This window comes from Dysidea avara, chromosome 3 (genome assembly GCF_963678975.1).
Source record: "Dysidea avara chromosome 3, odDysAvar1.4, whole genome shotgun sequence".
Lineage (NCBI taxonomy): Eukaryota > Metazoa > Porifera > Demospongiae > Dictyoceratida > Dysideidae > Dysidea > Dysidea avara.
This window is the reverse complement of record NC_089274.1, coordinates 43,723,265-43,734,132: the sequence shown is the minus strand read 5'-3', so window position 1 is coordinate 43,734,132 and position 10,868 is coordinate 43,723,265. Positions and strand designations below refer to the sequence as shown.

Sequence of the window (10,868 nt, the reverse complement as noted above, 5' to 3'; positions counted from 1 at the left end):
CCATAAAGCAGATAAGAAACTGTAATGTTCCATATAGCTATCTTTCAAACATTCTATATATTGTAACAAAAAATGGATCACCTTTCTTTTACTCAATTGGTTAAAGAATATATTTTTAAAAATTGAGACCAAAGGAAAAAGTTACATTTTTGCGGTTTTACCTTTTCCTTTGAGTAATTATAGTAAGTTATATATATATATATATCACCTGAACAAGTATTTAACAAGGATTTCAAGTATCCAAACCAGAAGTTTCTATGTTAGTCACAAGCATAGTTATGAACATTTTATTAAAGAAGCATAAGATGAAATTTTTAACAGAAACTTTCTTTAAGTGGTCATAACTTAAAGGGAGACCAATGGAATGAGCCAAATTTTGGCGTGAGAAAGTTTCTTGATAGGGTCCATGTTTGTGCCAGAAAATCAAAAGGGGTCTGGATTTTTTGTTCATTTGGCATGTAGTGACCCCTTAATAATACTGCAGGATAGTCTACTTTAACCTTCCTAACCCAAGGATAAGCGGTACACAATATGTACTGTTAGGGACCTGTGAGAAGACTTAAAGCCTGTGAATACAGGGTGTAACTAAAATGTGAAGAATGCAGAAAAACATGCAGACCAGTGATCATAGCATAATGAATGAAGGAACAAACACTAGCTAGTACAGGACATGATTGGCAGTAGTAATCAGTTACTGTCCTTTTAATAAACTAGCTATAGAGATCATGGAGGTTTGGGCTTTGTTACACAAAAGTATCACCCAAAATACAGCCTTACTTTCCCTCCACAGTATTAGTTAGACATAACCAAGCCCATGTAAGTCTTCAGAGTGACCCTAAGCCCTTCCAACAAGTTTCTATGAACTTTTTTTATATTTTTAACTGAATTTTCTGTCAACTATCTGACTGCCTGATTCCTCCAGTAAAGTATGAATAAGGCTGCAACCTTGATTTTATCACTGAGATGTTTCTTCGGCCCAACCCATACCTTTTTACTAACCACATTTAGGTATCATGCATGGACTTACCTCTGTTTTCCTTTGTGTTCCATTTCTTTCTTCACTACCGCATAGGTGTTGAACTTGATGGTGTCAGTGCCAGGTGACTGTCACGGCAGACATCTATAATTTCTGTAGTGACTGGGTTGATTGCAGAGGTATTTCTCATACTTCTATTCATTTGTAACACTGTGTAACAGATAGAACACACCTGAAAACAAAGTACAAAGTCCACTTCATTTCTCAGTATTGATAGCTGGGTCATGCATTTAATCACAATTTCCGTAGTGACTGGGTTGATTGCAGAGATGCTTGTCTTACTGTTCTTCATTTGTGATGCTGTACAACAAAGCTGGAAGCAAAGTGGAATAGCCTTGCACATTGCTTTCAAATGATTATTAGTTGAATACTGCAGCTTTGTCTTAATCAGCTAATACTTGATCACTTTTGCATTTTCAAAAATCAAGTGTTTTCTTGGTTCCTATAAAATACACACTTGTCTGTTACACACCAGCACTGGCTGTATATACTTGGCTGCATGACACCATCATGTGCCTTGATATGTGACTGCAGCATTTGAAAAATGTGTGAAAACATGTTTGAACACTGCACTTACAGAAAATCTTCATTCTGTTATGACCAATATATGGTTGAAAATTGCCAACAAGGTGCATAGTTGTATTAAGCACTTACAAATAAGTCTGAAGGGAGGACACTGAAAAGTCTTAATAGTTATAAAACCAACCTCATAGTTTAAAACCATACATGCCGGTTGCATATGAAAAATCTTAAAAATGAAAGTATAATTTATATGCATTGTTATTGTTTAGAGTATCCTGTGAAAGGCTATTGTAGTTCTTGTAAAAATTATCTTTCAGATTTAGAATTTTTCTGTGTGTTCTTTGCTGGTATAAAGTATAGTAGTGCCTGGTTTTCATATGCCCATGCATGAAATTGAATAAATATATAGACTAGTTAATAAGTGTGAAATTAAAAACATAATATATTATTATACAATCATATACATAAATGTGTGGATAGTATAATTGATCTAATATAATTTTGATGAAATAAAATAAACGTTTCGTGTTATTGTTTGAATACATTAAAAGTTGTGATAATTTGCACAACTAAATTTACATGATTTGTTCGTATCTACAAAACTTTAATCAGTGGAGCACAGATATTGCTGATTATTTACATGCATGTGGGTTAAAATTTTTATGTATTACAACAACAAATGTATGGAAGCTAAAGCCAATGGAAGCTAAAACCATGCAGTGGGTACAGATATTATGGATGCAGTATTTTTGAAGTGTCCACAACAGCTTTAATATACATCACATCATCTTTGACATAACTTGGGTTATCAAGGATTAACAGCTTGGAAAATTCTGGGCAACCACTGGCAACATTCATATCTGATTTTGGCTTCTGGAAACTGCTAGATTGTATGTTGGGTTTGAACGTCTGCACCAAATGCTTCTTTTGATCCTGATCAACAAGAATCAAGCTCACTTTGTGCTCAAATGGCCACTGAAGTAATGGATCATACTCACCCCTCATTAAAACAAAGAAAATTGAAAGATGTGTTCCTTCTCCAGTGCCATCACCATTAAGATAAGCTCTGATGCACATCTTGTAACCATTTCTTCCTGTGTAGAATGGTGGTGAGTAGATGCTGGTGATTCGACCAACTTTAGCATCACGAATTCTCCTCCTCATTTCTGGTATACGCCAGAGAAAAGCTCCACTGTGTGTACTGGCAAGAGATGCTTGTAATTGTAACTCTAGTTCTGAATGATGGACATTCAGGACATTCACAGTACGTTCAACTTCCAATGTCTTCTCTTCAACTTGTTTGATATAATCCAGTGGATAAGAGCTGTTGTCATTGTATGGGATCAATTCATTTCCCTTTGATGCATGTGATGAATAATTTTGTTTGATTTTCTCAATTTCACCATTGAACACTTTTCAGTTGCTGGCTGAATTTGACCACCGTATCATCCCTAATTACTATGAAACAATTGAGATATCAGTACTAAGCCACTACCAGCTATCTGCAATCACGAATCTGTTTAATTTATTAAATTTTGTTCACCCTGAAGTGAGTACATCAAAGTCTACTATCAAGAAATGTCTAGATGATGCAGCCTTTGCCAGAATAATGGTTTCTAGAAGAATTTTTCTAGCAAGGGAATGTAAAGAGTGGCACACTAATTAGGTTAAGTACTTATGTATATATTGTAGCTTATAACTTATTTTTGTATTTTATTCTTCCTTGCCATGCCCACATTGGTTCCATTCGTGGTCCTGATTGTGGTCACATGTTGCCCGAGGATTCACATGCTCACACTTTTATTTGTTGTACATATTTTCATCAATCATGATGGTTTCTTCTATATGCACACGGAGATCTATGTCATGGCTTCATAGTTGACGTCATCATATTTATGAGGTCATGCAGCTAGTCAGATCAAATCTCACATGGAGTAGGTGGGGCAAAACTTTGATAGGTGCATTAGTGACCACTCTCACTAGCCGCAGCCAGTGAGAGTGGTCTTGGTGATGCCAGGGTCTAGCTGTATAAGCTGAAGACCAAAAAAATGTACTCGATCTTGTCACTTTTCCAAGTCCTAACCAGCTGCTCTTAAGTCTAATTCCCCTACGCTGGGGCAAATTTGTAGGCCTAATCCATTCATTTCTCCATCTATAGATCCATTGTTACAAGCATTGCCTAAACCACACACCTGGGGCATAAAAGTTTATCTGATCCCCTTGTTATGCCCCTCGTTTGCCCTCATGGGGGTATAGGAGGGGCAAAACTGCAGTTGCTAGTAAGGCATAAGTATTCACAACAATGAATTGTTGTCATGTAAGAAGCTACCAAAAAGTACCTCTACTCATGCAACGAGTCTCTTCTGCGTCTTTCAATATTTTAATGCATGGAGCAATTTTCCCACTCATACATTAGCAAACATAACACCCAATACTCATAAGTACACTATTTCAAGTATCATTTGCCACATCACCATGCCTGTTGCAAGATATCAGGATGTTGTTTCTGTTGAGAGAGCAGTTTCATGAGAAAAGTAAGTAGCTAAAGTGGTCACAAATATTTGACTAATGTTGATAGTATTATTTCAAGAACTTAAATAGATCTTTGATGAGGCACTTTGAATTTGAATTTGGTAGGCAGAAAGATGCTGGTGATACTTAGGAACAAAGCCCAAAAATACATACAATTCATATACTATAGTATTTAAAAAACTTGTTAATGAAGTAGGGATCTATGCAATAAAAAGTAGTGAAACAAGAGATGAATGATGTTATTACAGCATAGCTCGCCAAGAGATGAATGATGGTATTACAGCATAGCATGGTGGAAAAGTCCCTACTATGGCACATGGCATTGAACAAAATAGCTATGTGCCAAAGTAGGAACTTTCCCACTGAGCTATGCTGTAATACCATCATTCATCTCTTGTTTCACTACTTTTATTGTATAGATCCCTACATCATTTTTAAGTTAACAGTTTTTTTTTTTAATACCTGCTTGTTTAATTTTTTTGTTGTAGCACAGCTAGCTAGCTACAGTGTAACTTGTCACTGTTTTGTTAGAATATGCAGTGAGGCAGTAAGATTAAAATCTAGTTTTGGCAATTCTTTTAAAATTCTGTATCCGGCTACCTGTAACATATTTAATGCTGTATTTATTAAGAACTAGTACTATTCCATAAAGGCAATTTTTATTGTATAAGATGTTTCTAGGATGATTTTCAAAGGCGGAACTCAGACAGCGCACAAAATTTTTGGGGCAATCCCTATTAAATGGTACTACCATACCATTTGATATGAATAGTGCTGCCTAAGAGCACATAATTTAATTAACTATATATAGTATGAGTACAGTTACAGCAGACTTTATAGGAGATACCATTGAATAGTATTATGGCAGTCACTGTTATCTCGGAAGGCAGCCCTCCTTTGTACCTTCTCCAAGGTTTGAATGTCCTTAATCAGGTATGGATCCCATACTAGGGATGAATATTCCAATATTAGACTACCAGGCTTCTGAAGTCATAGATTTGACATCTTCAGAGTGCTCATGAAGGTTGTGCTTAGCATTTTAGATGCTTTGGTACATAATTATGTTATTTGTATGTGCTGATTCTGCTGAGAATGACATGGAGGATGTTAGTGTAACTCCCAGAAAAATATGTTGGTTAATTAGCTCACAGCTATTGAGTTGATATATAATTAATAGGGATGGTGTTAGTGATGTGCTACACTGTAGGGTTACACACTTGGCTACATTAAATCACATTTGACAGGTTTGCGACCAGGAAAGTATGATGGTGTTAAATACAGCGATCTTCATCAGACTTGATTATTATATAATACACAGTCATCAGCAAACAGTCTTATTGAAGATGAAATATCACCGATATCATTAATATAGAGTAAAAACATAACAACTGTCCCCTGGGGGACACCACATTCAACAGGAAGAAACTCATGAGTAATCACCATTCGGCAGTATGATTCTTTGGGATCTCTGGGTCAGCCAGGTATATACTCATACAATTGAGGGTATAGCCTTTAAAACCATAAATTTCAATTTGTTCACTGATCTCTGGTGGGTTTTTTGAAGAAATCAAGTCAATTTGATGCTGATGGTCTAGTGCTAATTGAATCTCTTCCATAAGTACTAGAGATTCAAGCGTGACTGAAATGTTATCCAACCTGAGCTGGCCCACGTTAACCAGATGTAGAAATGAACAAAAGGCTATAATGTTGTATAAGATGATAAATTGCCAAGTTGATATAAATGCTAACAATCTTCTTATTCCTAACCCTGACATCTACCACACCAGAGGACACAATAAAAGATTTATGATACCAATGACAAGGATTGATTCTTACAAATTTTCCATCTGCTATTAAAATTTGGAATTCTTTACCCCAACATGTGATCAACTTGACAGAGATTGAACAATTCAAGCACAACCTAGCTGGTCTAGACACTATTTAATTAATTAATTAGTAATTATGTATGATTGTAATTGTACTATTGTTTCTTTTGTGCACTACACTCTTCTTGAGGTCTGCACAATACAACAAATAATACTTGTAAGATTCACCAAGTTGTATGATGGGGTAGGGATCATTGTTTGATGGACAGTAAAGGATCACAGTTATCGTTAAGTGAGTAACTTCCCCCAAATCATTTCAGCACCCATCATGAGTGACGGTCACGGGTTCTGTCATGGTTCCATGTTTCAATCATGGTTGTGATGATCTTGGCATTTTTAGGGAGAATTTCAGAGCGCAAAAATGTTCATCAATCTGGAATGCAGCCAAAGATAATCCGAATTATGTCTGCATTGTGATAAGAAAGTAGAACTGGTGAGCTTCTCCCCCAAATTTCCGCTGTTGCATATATAAAATTTATACATATTTATTTTTACACTTTATATACCACAGCTACCCTAAAAACATGTAATCGTTCTTAATGTAATTATTAAAACAGCATATAGATTTGGGCTCTGACAATATACTACATGAGGCATTAAAATAAATGGTATATTTGAGGCCTAAAAACAGAATTAAACAGTAGCTATACTGAACTATAAGGAAAATAAACAGTTGCGGTTAATAGCAAAACACAAGCAATTTGAATGTTAATTGTGACATCTGTAAGTTTAGTGAAAACCACGTGTTTTTGGGCCCTTTACTTGCTGTATACTCAGCCAATTGCTTAACTACCCACTATACACTCTACTTTTGTACTGCAAGAAATGACTGGATTTGCCTGCAACTGCATGTGCAGTTAAAACAGCACAAATTTCCACCTCAGAGATTATACAATCAGAAAATTTTTCTGCAGCAGAAAATTTTGCTGGAAGCATGTCTTCAGATCCCCTCAGAACATCAGCCATGTCCATTAATGCTTCAACTCTGTATACTTTAAAACATCGATAGCCAGAAGTTGGTCTCCTCACAGCAGGGCTGCCCAGAAAAATAAGGGGCCCAAGGCAAAGAGTTAAAGTGGGGCTCCAGGGGCAATGAGGTTTCCATTCTGAATCACAACCAAGCTGTAAGTCAAAGACTAAAAAAAAAAGAAAAAAAAAGAGGTCATAACATGCTAACAATGACAATAGCTACTCTCACCAACCATATCTCCTTATTTATAAGCTTGCTACACTGCTCCTCTGAAGAATACTGTGATTGCTCTATTAGAGTATCATAGATCTGACTGCTCTATTAGAGTATATCGATCTTTTAAACAGGTATTCAAGGGGCCAAGGTGCATTGTTTGACGTCAGGGTTTCCATCCCAACGCACCAAGTTATCGTCAGACCCGGGTTAGCTACTTCCCTTTTTCGTCGGCATGAGCTCGAGAAGAAGCGAGAATAAGGGGATCGTATACGTAATGTTGACTGTGAATCTTTCACCCCGCTAGTTTTTTTCAACTTTTGGTGGTTTGGGCAAGGAGGCTACTATTTTCTACAACCGTTTCAGTGGCAGATCTTTTATCACAGAAGCTACAACTAGACACTCTCCTGGATGCGCTGTGCTTTATCATTTTCCCTATTACGTTCCGCTGTACTGGTCATTCGTGGGAGCAGAAAGCTGCAGTCAACAGAGCTCCCCGCTGTCTCCACTGAGCTTCGCTTAGTGGAGAGCCGTATTCTTACTGATTAGAACAATTGTTTTTTTGTTTTTGTGTTGTTAAAACGTGTTCATTAATAATACGTTTTAACAACACAAAAACAAAAAAAAAACAATTGTTCTAATCAGTAAGAATACGGCTCTCCAAGGGACCCTTTATGGGGTCTGTGGGCCCTTTATAGGGTCTGTGGCCCCTTTCAGGCTGGGGCCTGGGGCAAAATGTCCCAGTTGGGCCCTCCCCCCTCCCCCCGTGGGCGGCCCTGCCTCACAGTCCTCAGTCTTTGATCATGACCTACTCCACCACCCCTGATATGGACTCTTAATGGTGCTTGGGAAATACACTTGTGTAATGGTTACAGTTAGATAGATAGGAACCCGCCGATTATGCTCATAATTTTACCTATTATGCTATGCTGCACTGCTCAAAAATTTACCTATTATGCTTAAATTTATGCTCAATTATTTATGCCTCAGTTCTCATGCTCTGTTAATGATTTCCAGTTTATGGATAAATAATAAGTGGCTGAAGCACAAACTTACTTGTCAAAATGCATATTACAAAAAAATCGATATACTCTAATAGAACAGTCAGCTATATGATTGTTCTATTAGAGTTACTGACTGTTCTATTAGAGTATATCGATCTTTCTGTGATAGCTACTTTGATAAGCAAGAATTCATAGTATTACACAAATATTCTACCTATTATGCTAGCATTATGCTCAATGCTTTCAGGCACCTATTATGCTCATAATTATGCCAGCATAATCGGCGGGTCCCTATAGATAGAAACTTACACCTTATATAGGGTCCGCAATCCGAAAAATCATCTTTTACAAATCGATCCCTCTACCATTGTGGGATGTTCATTGTGGTATCCCATTGCTAGATCCACCATGAAACCGGAGGCACGATTCTTGTCTTCACAGAAATATCAATTTTAGCATTTCATGAGATGCAAAAATTATTTTTTAAATTTCGTGCTCCACACAAAGAACAGGATAGAACTTGCTGCTTAGCTTGATATTATCTAGAGTTAATGTAGTTTAAAAGTATGCACAGTAATAAGCAAATGATTCACTGGGTTCCCGGCACAGGGTTGCTTTCTCTCAAAAAGCAGAAAACGAAACACAAATTTTCGAATTCAAACTGCCCTACCAGCCAAGACAAGAAAAGCCAACTCTTCCTCATAGTGATGTGATAAGGTTGGATGCATAGTCTGTCTATGCTGTTAGTTTGGAAAGGATCTGAGACTTCTCACCATCTGGGTGAAGAACGTCAAAATTTTTGTGCATCATTTCAAGGGATTCTCTCAATGGTACCAAAGGGCTTTCCAGTACTTCTGATACCACACTGGTCACTTAATTTTGTTTAGAATGATGATAAATGATGGATCAAAACGTTTGGTAGTAATAGCAGTTGGTGTTTCTGTGATTTCATATGATGCAGTATACCAGCAGCTCACCAGGAGCTCCACCCAGCTCGAATCAAAAATGAAAGATTTTGTGCTTTTTTCGATTTGTTTTTGGATGTTTTGCTGCATAATGGTGATGTAGGGTGATCTAGTGAAGATTTGAAGCTGCTGTGGAGCGTGAGAGGTGAAGTCAAATTTGGACGATTTTGCTGCCTCCCTTGATGCATAGCTTAGAGCGAGGCGTGGAAGCCGTGGATGAAATAATTATTGACAACCACTGCTACCAAACGTTCAGGGACATCTTTTGCCATAGTTTTAGTTTATAATTGATGATTGTTGTGGCTGCAGAAGCGCTGGAAATGGCTAGAAAGAGCGACACAATTCTTTGATGCTGCAGAAAATTTTGACGCTCGTCACCCAGATGGTGAGAAGTCTCAGATCTTTTCCAAACTAACAGCATAGACAGACTATGCACCCAACCGTATCGAAACACTATGAGGAAGAGTTGGGCTTCTCTTGCCCTGGGTGGTAGGGCAGTTTGAATTCGAAACTTCGTATCTCTTTGTCTGTTTTTTCAAAGAAAGCACAAATCATTTACTTATTTCTGTGCGTACTTTTCAACTACAACAACTCTGGATACGATTTGGCTAAGTAGCAAGTTTCATCCGGTCCTTTGTGTGGAGCACGAAATTTTAAAAATAAATTTTGCATCTTGCGAGATACTGAAAACAATATTTCTGTGAAGACAACAATCGTGCCTCCGGTTTCATGGTGGATCAAGCAATGGGATACTACAATGAACATCCCACAATGGTAGGGGGATTGATTTGTAGAAGTTGATTTTTCGGATTGCGGACCCTACCTTATAGATTACATCGACTCTATATGTACATAAATACAATAGAATATCTTCATTCTGCTACATATCCGGATTCTCGGTTAACTGAACTACGGAAATTACTACTGCTCTATTATAGTAGTGACTGTTCTATTAGGGTAGTTGATAATACTGATAAAAAAAAACTTTTCTTGATGGTTATTTATACACAGTTTCAGAGATACAGACTGTGATGGACCACCCCTGGTCCCAAGGGGTTTGGATAATTGAGATTCCACTGTATATTACCATATGATTTAAAACAGTGGTGTCAGAGTAAAAGTGAAAGTGGTAAGGCTTGGTCTAGGGGGCTTGGGGGGGGGGGGGGGGGGGGGCATGCCCCTAGGAAAATTTTGAAACTACGCATACTGAGATGTTATCTGGAGGGAGTTTTGGGCTAGAGTAGCTGCTGTGTGAAAGGTCTAGCTAGCTGGCCCGACAAGTGTTCATTGTCTGTTCAATGATAAAGCTGGTCAGTGCATGATCAAAAAGTACCTGTTTAATTTTTAAAATTTTACCATTTGAGCCTTATTAGTAATAGATAAACTGTAAATATTGTTCCAAAGTAGAAACAAAGTCAAATCTAAACATAACAATAATTATTTTAGAGGCGCTTAATACGGACATGGTCGACATGAAAATGTTATGAGGCTAGATAAGTGTTGTTTCTGTCAATTGTTACCATTAAATATATGCTAAGTATTCCATGTTCACTAGTTTTAGCTTTATCAAGTTTGAAAGTTTTCAAAATTTCAGCCAAAAAGTGCCTGACCTCACTGGTCGCACCGCACCTACTCTGACGTCGTTGATTTAAAACCACACCATACATATAATGAATATGCAATGTAATAGATTAGACTCTATATCCCAATTATTTGCTGGCAGATTAAACATTTAGTCCA

The 10,868-nt window shown here is 37.3% G+C and overlaps 1 pseudogene; it reads right to left on the bottom strand.

The window, feature by feature from the left end:
• Positions 1-1,982: 1,982 nt before the first annotated feature.
• On the bottom strand, positions 1,983-3,702 carry LOC136248528 (TNF receptor-associated factor 2 pseudogene; annotated as a pseudogene).
• Positions 3,703-10,868: the final 7,166 nt, after the last annotated feature.